The 10,960-nt window shown below is 38.8% G+C and overlaps 1 long non-coding RNA gene across 1 annotated transcript; it reads left to right on the forward strand.

Annotated features, from left to right (window-relative positions):
• The first annotated feature begins 8,849 nt into the window (after positions 1–8,849).
• LOC124273814 lies at positions 8,850–10,375 on the forward strand. Its single transcript, XR_006897747.1, has 3 exons — positions 8,850–8,931; positions 8,965–8,969; positions 10,363–10,375. It is a non-coding gene; the product is annotated as an uncharacterized LOC124273814 (long non-coding RNA).
• Positions 10,376–10,960: the final 585 nt, after the last annotated feature.

The following is a 10,960-nucleotide window of genomic DNA, read 5'->3' on the forward strand; positions in this document are numbered from 1 at the left end:
CAGGCTAACATTCAGACGCCTGGCAATGGAAAATTGCATTGGCGGATCCAGAGGGGTGTATGGGGATGTGTGTGGGGTGGGGGTGGGGGGAGAACACAATTGGTAATTAATAGATCTTTACACATACAAAACGCCTATGCGTTTCTTTTTTGGGATAGTATAGAACTCAGTTAAAAAATTGGAGACAAATCACTCTTTTGAATGCTCTGTATAACATACTTAGAGCATGTATAACAAACCGTGTAAAAAGGCTTTAGATTTACTTCTACATGAAATCCAAACAGGTTTTGTTCCAGGTAGAACTATTAGTGAAAATACAAGATTATTATATGACATCATGTTTGAAACAACAACAACAACAACAACAAAGAAATATGCCAGGATTACTTATTCTTATTGATTTTGAAAAGGCTTTTGACATACTAGTTTCAAAGGATTTCATCAATTCAGTCCTTAACAAATTTGGTTTCGCTCCACAAATAATACGCTGGATTAATCTACTAACATATCACACAACATCTTGCGTGATACAAAATGGCCACTTATCTGACTTCTTTGAAAATGAAAGGGGTTGAAGACAGGGAGATCCCTTATCACCATATTTATTCCTCTTTGTAGCTGAAATCTTGGGATGTATGATAAGAAATAAGGAAAAAAAGTAAAAGGCATTGTTATTGATGATAAAGAATACAAGTTAGGCCAATATGCTGATAGTACCGAACTATTTCTTGATGGTATAGATGAGAGACTTTATGCAGCTATTGAAACAATCAATACTTTTTATAAGATGCCAGGTCTGAAAATAAATATAGATAAGATTAAAACAATCTGGATTGGCTCAAAGGCAGGTAGAGAAGAAATATTATGTAAAAGTTTGAAAATTGAATGGTATAATGGAGAGTTTGAAGTTCTGGGAATCAAATTTACCCCAAACCTTGCTGATCTATGGGCGATTGATACAAGAAAAAGACTGGAAGAAATAAACAGATTATTAGCAGTATGGAGAAAAAAGACATTTGACATTGATAGGAAAAATCACTGTCATGAAAACATTAGCCCTTTCAAATTTAGTACATATTTTCAGTTCATTGCCAAATCCTCCAGATGGCTTTATTAAATCCCTTGAAAAGATATTTTCAAATTCCTTTGGAATGATAAAAATAATAAAATAAGAAGAATCACAATGAAAAGATTAAAGACTGAAGGGGGACTGGGTATGGTTGACATAAAAATATTTATTGAAGCTCTAAAATTATCCACTCTTAGACTCTACTGTAAAAATCATCCGATAATTATCCTTGTAATATACCTTTTAATGGTATCTTCAAGTGTGGAGCAAATGTTGACAAAATACTCAACACTGAAAACCCTTATTGGAAAGATGTTTTAAAAGCATGGAACAATTATGGCAAAAAGTTCAATGCTGATTCTGACAATATTGATTACATTCTTGCAGAACCATTATGGCTCATCATAATTATAAACATCCTTGCCATGTTATTATACACGAGTTTATAAGGGTTTATTGAGAGTAAAGGATTTATGTGATGAACATGGATTTATGCCTTTTGATAAGTTAAAGACAAAATAGATAGGAGGGACACTATTAGACTATAACTATCTACTTCACATCTTACCTGATATTTGGAAAAATGTTTTTAAAAGGACAAGAATCATACCTTCCTACAATTTATACATCAATGTTTACCAAAGCAATATGTTAAAGCTTTCCAAAGGTTCAAGAATATTTTATGACAAGCTGATAAAAATGATAAACTTGAAATTTGTACTAAATGGGAAATGATATTCAATGATTGTGAATTTGATTTGTACAAACAACTTAACTTTCATAGACATGGGTTGAAAGACGTTAAACAGATTTTTGCAAAGAGTTATTTATACTAAAAAGAATTGTCGAAAATGAACCTGATTGACAAAGATTTGTGTAGATTTTGCAATGATGTTTCTGAAAGCATTTGTCCTGTTTATTGGGAATGTTGTGAAAGCATGAAATTCTGGAATGATTAAGAACTCTGGATTAATAACTATTTACCACGAAAAATAAACATTACAAAATATTTGATTTGGTTTGGTACATTGCATGATGATGTATTACTAAATCAAATCATTATATCTGCCAAAAACATATCAATTTATGTAATATATCTGTTGAAAAATGTATTTAAAAAAAGAGAAACAATGAATTTGAAAAATTCAATCCTAAATGGAATTCTCTCATCACAATATTCAGCAACTAATTATTATTACATCTTTACAGCAATGTATCTTCACCTTTTCTGTGTCTGTTGCTATACCTTTGTTGTTGACTTTGTAAGCATGGGAACAAATAAAAACAAAAACAAACAAAAAACTGTCATATCTCGAGAATTCAGATCATATCTGAGGTACGTTTTAACCTGCGTTGGAACAAGGCGTGACTTGCGAGGAGTCAAAAAGCTGAATATTTGCTGCAAGAAGCTGTAGCTGTGATATTTGATTGACACAAGGAATAGATATCCATTTCAAGACTGCTATCACCAATACACCCTGACATCGTGTGACCTTGTTTGTGCAATTCTCCGAACGGAACTTTCAACACTTATATTCTTGGGGCAGAAGTCAACCCATTAGCCAAGCATGTAAATTGAAAAAACTGTCCGTTCCAATATAACCTCATGAATTGCCTGTAATCTGTGTGTATTGGGATCGTGTAATATGCGTCTTGTAGATCCACGCTAGCAAAGAAACAATCTGGCTTTATTAAATTTATAGCTGTTTTATTGTGTCCATTTTAAATTTCACTTTGTCCACTTTCTTATTTAGCCTGTTAGGTCCAGAATAATGCGGATACCTCCATCCTTTTTATCTCTGCTGAAAATGTTTGCGATAAATTGACCTACATACGGTTCTGCGTGTTCAATAACACCGGTCATCGGCATAATGACAACCTGTTGGGTAATTGGCACTTGTTCATTTTCACTAAACTGACTCGGCCTTGATGAGTGATCTCGTGAAGGTAGCTGATCAAATTCGATTTTATAGCCATCACTGACAGTGCCCAAATCAAGTGTATCAGAAGTTAGTTTATGTCACTGATTACAACAGGAAGTTGTATTGCCAGCTTTAAAATTATCCGGTGTATGCGTTAAGGTGCCACACAGATCTCTCACCTCTTCAGTTCAGGCAGATAGAGTGCACTCTGCTGCTTTTTCTACTGTTGGTAGCCGAATCTCCTTTTAAAGTTGTTCAGTCGGTCTGGCCTAAAACACTCCGATCTCGGTCGCTCCGGCCCTGATGCTGGTGAGTGTCACGTCTTACGTAACCCGACTTTCCACCCCGGGTTTCTTTTTCATGGTGACTGACCTGACCTGTCCCCGCTACCGCTTAATTTGGCAGAGAGGGTTTGAGCTTCAGTACGGTCCTTTATTTGTTTCGCAAGATCATCGCCGAAAAGCCGGTCAGTAACAGGATTATTATGTGCATAGAGTTCATTGTAAGCTTCTTTGAGGTCAGACCGCCTCCGTGGTGTAGTGGTTAGAGCATCCGCCTGGAGAGCGGAAGGTCGCAGGTTCGATCCCCGACCGCGTCATACCAAAAGACGTTAAAATATGGTACTTGTTGGTCACTGCCTGGCGCTCGGCATTCATGGGTACAGCAAAGTCTGGTCGGCTCGGAGTCAGTATAATGTGTCTGAGTGGGGTATTCATGCTTCGCTGCCGCATGGTATCTCAGTGGGCTAGCACTATAAAACCAGCTTCAGTCTGGGCTAGTACAAGCAGCCGCACATACACATACACACGCATGCACGTCGTCATATGAGCGAAATATTCTCAAGCACGACGTTAAACCCAATTTCACCTCACCTCACCGCTTTGAGGTCAGGCTTAAATGTGTCCTTCCTGTGATTTGTTAGTTCCACAAACACAGCTGACAAAAGGCGCAGGTGAATCCCAAGACTTCTTCGCCAAAGTTTTCAAATTGATCTGTTGCTTCTTGTCTAAAGAAGTATTCATTTCTTCATCAGTCAGCTCCAGAATAGGACAAAAAGCCTTAGCCAAGAGGTTTTGAACATTTTGTAGCTTGGAAATCTATGGATCTGGTTTGAGGTTTGACTTGATTCCACACGTGATTGCTCACTCTCAGAACAGTCAGATTAGTTTTGGAATTCCTCGACTTTTCTGCCAACCCATTGCATGCAGCTCAGTTCTAATTGTCATTAACAGACAGCCACAGTTCCTCTGTCACTCATATCCAGCCTTAAGTTTTCTAAACTCCTTCGTTTGTTTTTAGAAACAAGAATACCAAGCCGCCTCCTGTCACCGACAGTCAATTTTCTGGGCCTACCTGCGCCTCCCTGGTGCTCAATGCCATATCCATTAGCAATATTTTTGAAAACACGATAAACAGTGGACAAAGGGATGCCTGTTCTACTTGAAATCACATTAGCTGATCTGATGTCCTGGTTATGATACTCTAAAATCAACTTCCTCTTCTCTAAATCATCCATACTGAGGATCACTGAAAATGTCGTCTTCTAGCAAGTAAACAAAGGGGGATAACTCTTCACAAACTAATGAAAAAGGATTAACGGAGTTGTCTCTCTTGAATGAAACCAAGCACTTGATAGCTGGTCAAGGATGTTTATACTAGAAATCCAATTAAACATATTCCTAAAATTCTCAATAATTTCTGGTCATACTATAACTCTCTTTTAAACTTCAAAACATTATTTAGAGAGATACATTGCGAAATAAATCACGAACATCCGAGGATAATTACGTTAGAATGTGTTTTCAAAAATATCATCATCATTGTAGTTGTATATCAAACAGGTTTAATTCGTTTATGAAATACATTGGTTGGTTGGTTGGTTGGTTGTTATTTTACGCCGCATTCAGCAATATTCCAGCTATATGGCGGCGGTCTGTAAATAATCGAGTCAACCACATGAGCATCTAACATAAGTTATATTTGGGATTACACTTTCTTAGTAAAGTATAGATTCTAGTACTATTGTTGGGTTGAGTTCCATTTGACCACTTTCTAAATGGCATTGTGTAATCATTGCTTTGTGCCGTGGGAACCGTGCCAATTTACACTTATCAGAGGGGTACACAAAGTCCGCAGTCCAGGCTACCAGATGTCCGACTTCCATTTTTGTGGAAGTCGCGGTGGCTGAGTAGGTTTGGCGGCTGACTTTGTGTGCTGGCGATTAGGTGCCTGACTCTGAGGGTGTGGGTTCGCATCTCGGATTAGAATATTAAATTGGGGCGGTGGGGTAGCCTAATGGCTAAAGCGTTGGCTCGTCACGCCGAAGCGTTGAATATTGCTCGTCACGTCAGAAGATCCACATGGGTACAATGTGCGAAGCCCATTTCTGGTGTCCCCCGCCATGATTATATTCATGTTATTAATTATGTCATACTTCCCCGTTTTAAAGAGGAAGTCTAACCCAGCTCTTTCTATGCAGCCATACATTAAATTATCGCCAAGTGGAAGTCGCATAGGCTGAGCGGGTTTGGCGGCTGACTTTGTGTGCTGGCGATTAGATGCCTGACTCTGGGGGCGTGGGTTCGGATGGGACCCAACCCAACAATAGTACAAGAATCTGTACTTTACTAAGAAAGTGTAATCCCAAATATAACATATGTTATAAGTATTGTGTTCATTGTAAAAATGTTTTTGGTTTTGTTACGCACAGTTTCTTTTACCCTCGAACGTATACCCTGGGCCTTTGAGGCGCATAGATCACACGTTATTTCACAAATTTCTGCCAGTTTGCAGGTTTAGATCTCCATCTAGGAATTCAATGTGCAGGTGTTCGTAGAGGTTTAAACGATATTTCCGCGAACACTGGAAAGTGTTCACTTCCCAAACTGTCGTATTGATAAACGCCCCATTGATATTTGTGTTAAACAAGGGTAAGATCTAATCCTGAGAAAGTAAAGTTATCAGTATTATATACGGGTCATTTGGCCAGAGTTTAGCAATATTTAACCTGTGTCATCCAAAAGATTTCCTTCAACTTGACCAGCATGATTTGTATGCCTGCTTCCTCACAGTGCATTTTGACTATTAAAACCACAACATATCAAAACTGATGTATCTACAAAATCTTTCAGCGTTTTATAAAGATGGCATACCATTACTGTATATTTTAACAATGGCGAGGAATTGTTTCTCCTCTGAGACAATGTCGACCGCATTTGCCACAAAATTAAGTTTCGGTAAGGCATGACTTCTATATGTTAAATCCGATTTGACAAAAATAGCACAACCACCGGTCTTGGATTTTTGGTCGTTGGGTCAAACTCAACGCGACCTTTTGGCATTCCATTAATTTTAAAACCATTAATTTTAAACTGATACTCAGGCCAGAGGAATGTTTCTTGAGTGCATATTACATCCGGTTTGAATTCTAGTCTTCTGAGAAACGCCTTAAGATGAGGACCATGTGCGACTTAACTCTGTCATTATTTATTCCAAGCGAACTTCATAGAGTTATGTCCCTTGGAGCGCTCTTTACGAATATCCTACGCACAGCTTGTGTTTGAAACCAGTTCGGCAAACACCGACAACACCGCGTGCGACAGTTTTCGATGTACGGAGGAATTGTTTACATTCCATATATGGCAAGTGTTCTCTGTTTGAAAGCTGTTCGCCTCGAAGTTTGAGTTATCGATTTCAGGCGAGTCGTAAGGGATAATAAGTCTTTTATTGCATCCATAGGAAGCTAAAGTGAGTGCATATGTCCTAATTTATATATTATAGACCAAAATATTGCCCAAAATGTTTGAAATCGTGCCTTTAACAGTTGTTATTTAGAATAAGACCACTATATGAATATTTCATGCAGTGAATTTCTATCAAGGGAAACACAGAAAGGTTGTAGCATCAGAGTGAGTGAGTGAGTTTGGTTTTACGCCGCTTTTAGCAATATTCCAGCAGCATCACAGCGGGGACACCAGAATGGGCTTCACACATTGTACCCATTTGGGGAATCGAACCCGGGTGTTCGGCGTGACGGGCCAACGCTTTAACCACTAGGCTACCCCACCGCCCCTGTATAATATAACGTGGAAGGTAACGAATAAATACAAATCTAATCTTCATTAGTGTCATCAGAATATTTGAAACTAGTATTGATTTAGGTGATTGAGAGGGCAATAGCAATGGAAATGATATCTTAATAAGTGGAAATGTTTCTTAATTTGGACGCATTGATGTGAAGGTAGACGTGATAAGTATTTTTTCAAAATAGTTTCATGATGAAAGTGAGTGAGTGAATTTGGTTTTACGCTGCTTTTAGCAATATTCCAACAATCTCAAGACGGGGACTTCAGAAAAAAGCTTCACACATTGTACCCATGTGGGGAATCGAACCGGTTCTTCGGCGTGACGAGCGAACGCTTTAACCACTAGGCCACACCACCACCCCTCACGTAGCTTTAATTGCTGTGCATAGCTTCTACGACTATCAAAACAACAACAACTATGGATATTATCACTCTATCTACGTCCGCCAATCCTGCTACTACAACTACGGCGACGACTCGTATTACCACTACAACAACTACTATTATCACTAGAAGCAAGAATCACTTGAATAAGAAATGAGATGGGGAGGGGGTGGGAAAAGATGGAGAGAAGAGGGGAGGGGTGTATTCATGTCTTTATTTATTCATTGAATTATTTATGTTGCGTAAATCCTCTTGTAGGGTCATGCATGAGAAGTCTTATTACTTTTGTTATAATAAAGATTTCAATATATCACATGTATATCTGTGAGGTGAGGTGAAATTGGGTTTTACGTCGTGCTTGAGAATATTTCGCTCATATGACTACGTGCATGCGTGTGTATGTGTATGTGCGGCTGCTTGTACTAGCCCAGATTGAAGCTGGTTTTATAGTGCTAGCCCACTGAGATACCATGCCGCAGTGAAGCATGAATACCCCACTCAGACACAGTATACTGACTCCGAGCCGACCAGTCCTTGTTGTACCCATTAATGCCGAGCGCCAGGCAGTGACCAACAAGTACCATATTTTAACGTCTTTTGGTATGACGCAGTCGGGGATCGAACCCACGACCTTCCGCTCTCCAGGTGGACGCTCTAACCACTACACCACGGATGCGGTCCACATGTATATCTGTAACTACAATAGATCCCAAGTAGCGTGTAGGCCCGTTCTTATATACAGTTAAAGCACGTTCTTATATACAGTTAAAGCACATGCTGGGGAGATATACCAGTGTATACGTGATGAAAGAATCAAAGCTAAAAGTAAACATGTGAACAGCAGAAACAATACACTGATTCAAAAGCAGAGTTTGAATGTTAATATGCAAGAATTGGATTGATGGTACATTAAACACCACCAAACAGAAAGAAGTTCAATTTTATGAATAACCCACTCCTGATTTATTACATGCAAGTTTTCGACGTGGTCTCTAACAAGCTGCATCCAACCGAAACGTATTGATAAAAGTAATTGGAAAGTAGTTTCTTTGTCAACTGCCACTTTATGAAACAATTTAACAAACGTGAATTATTCTACAACATAGATCATCGGAATACAACCAACAAGAATTAAAATAATGTTAAGGAATTTATATGATTTATTTCGTTTCGTTTCCATTTCTGTCTGTTCAGGCGGCGAGATTTTCACAGTTACTGTAATCTAAGTTTTCGCTGCGAGTTGAAAGCTTGGCCTTAATACCTCACTGCCTGAATAGCACACGATGCCGCGCGAAAGTAGTACGTAATAGAGCGCGCTCAAGTACTGACTCCACATACAGTTTCACATATTACGAGGAATGTCTAACTGACATTAAAGAACATATGGCCTAACGGCAAGAATTTTATGGATGTCAACTTCTTTATTGTGATGAACACGACGTTTCGGAGTATATTCCCACTCCTTCATCAGGTTGACTAGTACAATATGACTGAAAACGTGCAGATGAAGTGACTCTTTTCATTTTATACTCCAAGTTTTCGACAAATCAAAATGGCGCTACCATAAGTGACCCGCAACATAACCAAATACCTTTCTAAGAAGAATTCATATCTAGTAGACAGTGGGTGTACATCAAATTTGGAAACACAGAAGCTGTATCTTTTTTTTGATCACGTCTCTTCCACAACTGATAATGCTAATAACCTACATTCGGTCTTTGTTGCCCGGTTTTATAGCACCGGGTGTCGTATTTTGATCATGTGCTGGCTACCACGCAGCTTTTTGGGAAGTTTTCAAACTACTTTTCAATAATATTGAGGCTACACTGACTGACTGCCTGAGTTTGGTTTTACGCCGCTTTTAGCAATATTCCAGCAACATCACGGCGGGGGACACCAGAAATGGGCTTCACACATTGTACCCATGTGGATCTTCGGCGTGACGAGCCAACGCTTTAACCATTAGGCTACCCCACCGCCCCTGAGGCTACATGTTTAAATGTTCACACGGAAATCAGTGTCGCAACGCCTCATATTTGTCTTAGTATCAATATTTTACCATAAGCCATTGTAAAGTTACTTATCCAAACCTCAATTTAACTTATTATTAGGATAAATTAACCCTCAAGGAAAACATTGAATGGCAAATCTAAAAGCAAAATAACGAAAAACTGTCGTTCATTCATAGAAACAAACATAGCAAACAAAATGCGAAGTTTTGTAGTGCTGATGACTGTGGTTGTACGACGTTAACCAGTGCGGTAAGTTTTAAGATTCTCGCTTACTATCCTCAAGATAACACATTAGTATCAATATTTGAACACAATACCTATATCTGGTGTAGCCTCCGCCAACTGCAATAACATCCCTGACCCTCCTCCTCGTTGTTCCAATCCACTATGACTAGTTGGTCGTTTTAAAATATTCAATCAATATCGAAACTTTCATCTTAATCGCCACATTGTTCATCATGCTGTAGTCGACTTGAGTCGCCCGGATCTACTTACCGACTGGGGCCAAAACAACATCTGGATCAGTATGTCGGGAGAATCCAGTATCAATATTATCCCTAACACTGTACCCAGCGCCAAAAATAATAATTTAGAATCTAATTCTCATTGTTATTCGTTTATAAACTAGCATTATTGTATTGACAGTAAGACAGTGCCGCCTTATTGAGTGAAAGCCATTCTTTAAAACAATTCGTGAAAAGTTCCAAAGATGAATAAACTGTGTCGTAACGGATACTTGAACGAAGTCTCGAAAATATATATGACATTATTGGAAGCAAATGAAATAAGAAAGGCAAAGCAACCTAAATAAAACCCCGCCTCCGCACGCTCGCCCGTCCATACATGGGTATATAAGATGGCGGATGTCCACGGTATTCATTCACCAGCAGTGAAGAAGGCAGAGGAATTTGTCCAGTCTACTGCAAGATGGTCACGTGGTACAACTTCGCTCTTGGACTCGTGGTAAGACCTGACTAAATTCATATCCAGTTTATGTTCTCTTAACTCACATTACCGTTCCACTGAAACCCGCCTTATACTATATATGTATTGTTACTATATATTCTGAACTGTTATTTCCCGACTTCGCCCCGGGTACGACCTATGTCTCAATGGAATCCGATTAGTTTCAAGTCATTGTATGCCATTCTTAGCGCAATGAATGTCGGGTTCATTTTAAATCGAAATTTGGCTTTCCATACTGTTGGTTACTGAAGAAGAACCCTTCATCATATTTAATTTAGCTCTGTAACACGTTTTGGTTGGACAGGGCCTGTGTTTGGGTAGAAGATGTTTTGCGAGCGCAATCTTTACAAACCATAGCTAATTATACCATACAATGGACTACGGTTATAACGAACTCAAAGCGACGACTAATTTTACTTCGTAATAACCGAAGTTCGTTATACGCATTACAACTAAAACATGCAACAAGTGCTCGAGAAACAAAATCTCGTTATAGCCGAAGTTCGTTATAAACGTAATGTT

The sequence above is a fragment of the Haliotis rubra genome, unplaced genomic scaffold (genome assembly GCF_003918875.1).
Source record: "Haliotis rubra isolate DU_JTF1 unplaced genomic scaffold, ASM391887v1 Scf1037, whole genome shotgun sequence".
Classification (NCBI taxonomy): Eukaryota; Metazoa; Mollusca; class Gastropoda; order Lepetellida; family Haliotidae; genus Haliotis; species Haliotis rubra.